Raw genomic sequence first — 2500 nt, 5'->3', positions numbered from 1 at the left:
AAAAATGGTTGTCCAAAGTATCATCTATGGCTTTTATATACTACAACTCATGATAAAACATATTTGGTTTATGTTGAATCGACTAAAGTTTTTGATTATTTTTAAGTACAGTGATTTGTAGTTTGTGTATTTTGGTTATTATAAGGTATAAAAGCATTTTCACCATATGCATACACACGGTGATAGTGATTATAATGAAAATAATGATAATAATAAGAATAATGATAATAATTATTATAATAAGAACAATAATAATGATACTACTACTACTACTATCACCAATGATAATGCTAATCATAAAAAATATAATGACAAGGATAATGATAATGCTAATAATCATAAAAAATATAATGACTAGGATAATGATAATGATATTATTAACAATAATACTAATGATGATGCTACTTCTACTATTACTACTGATGATTAAAAAGAAATAATAATAACAATAATGATAACAATAAAGAGAGTGTCAATAAAATAATAATGGTAATAGTAATAACAATAATGATAATAATAATATGATAATGATAATAATAATCATAACAGTAATGATAATAGTAATAATGATAATAATAATAATAATTATAATAATAATGATAATAATATTGATAATTCTGATAATATTGATAACAATAATGATAATAGCAATGATAATAATGATAATGATAATGATAACAATAATGATAAAAATAATAATATTAATAATAATAATAATAATAATAATAATAATAATAATAATAATAATAATAATAATAATAATAGTAATAATAATAATAATAGTAATAACGTTACTGATAATAATGATAACCATGATGATAATGATAATGATAATACTATCATTCATATAAAAAACCAGTAGCGATAATAATAATGATGATGAAAATAATAATAATAATGACAATAATGATAATAATAATGACAATAATAATAATAATAATAAAGATGAAGTCAATAATGATAATGATGGTAATAATGATAATGATAACAATGATATTAGTGATAATAGTAATGATAATGATGATAATGATAATAATGATTATGATAATAATAACAATAATATGAATAATAATGATGATAATAATGATAACAACAGCAATAATAATAGTAATTATAATAGGTAACAATAATGATAATATGAGTATTGATAATAATAATGATAATGATGAAGATAATATTCATAAGATATATAACAATTATCATTATGATAATCATGGGAATTATGAAAATAAACATCATAACAATGATAATGATAATAATCATAATAATATTATCATTATTGATGATAACACTAACAAATAATGATAATAAAAATGATGATAATAATAATAACGATAAAATTACTAATTCTACTACTAGTTATGATAATGAGTACTTATAAATAGTACTTCTACTACTACTAATAGTAATAATGATAATGATAATGAAATAAATGATGATAATAATAATAGTGATGATGAAAATGACAATGAAAACAATAATAATGATATTGATGATCATAATAATAATGATAACAATAATGAAAACAATAGTAATATTAGTAGATGATGATAATAATAAGAAATTAATGATGACGATAGCAATAATAGTGATGATGACAATAATGATAATGATAATAATAATAATTATTAACAAAAATGACAATAGTAATACTAATAATAATAATGAATAATAATAGTAATAAAATAATTGTAGTGATACTAATAACAATAATAAGGATGATAATGAAAAAAAATTATAATGATAATGATGATAATGATGATAATAACAACGATAATAAGGATAATGAAAATAATAATAATAATTATGATCATTACAGATATAATGATAATAATGATAATAGTGATAATAGTAACAATGACAATAGCAATGATAAGCATGATGATGATGATAACAACAACAATGATGATTATGACAATATTAACGATAATAATGGTAATGATAATAGTATTATCAATAACAGTAACAACAACAATAACAATGGCAACAATAATAGTGATTACAATATTGATAATGATAATAATAATGAAAATGATAACAACAACAACACTAATAATGATGATAATCATAATAATGATAACTAGAAGCACTCAGAGAGCGCAAGGGAATAGGGTCACTGATGCAAAAATATTCACTGAAGAAATGCACTAAAAGCACTTGCCCCTTGCCCCTGATCACCCCTCCCCCTTGCCCATCTCCTCCCCCTCCTCCTCCTCCCCCTTGCCCCTGAATACCCTCTCCTCCTCCCCCCCCCCCTCGCAGAAAGTCACCCTCTCCCTCTTGCCCCAGTTCCTCTCCCACCTCCTCCCCTTCCCCTTTCCCCTTGCACCAGATCGCCCTCTCTCCCCCTCCCCTTCCTCCTTGTCCCACCTCTCCCACGCCTCTCCCCCCTGCCCCGGACCACCCCTCCCCGATTCCCCCTTGCCCCGGACCACCCCTCCCCGGTTCCCCATTGCCCCAGACCCCCCCCCCTCCTAGCGGCGCCGCGGTCCTGAAAGAG

The sequence above is a fragment of the Penaeus vannamei genome, chromosome 12 (genome assembly GCF_042767895.1).
Source record: "Penaeus vannamei isolate JL-2024 chromosome 12, ASM4276789v1, whole genome shotgun sequence".
In the NCBI taxonomy this organism is placed as follows: Eukaryota; Metazoa; Arthropoda; class Malacostraca; order Decapoda; family Penaeidae; genus Penaeus; species Penaeus vannamei.
This window is presented reverse-complemented; position numbering follows the sequence as displayed.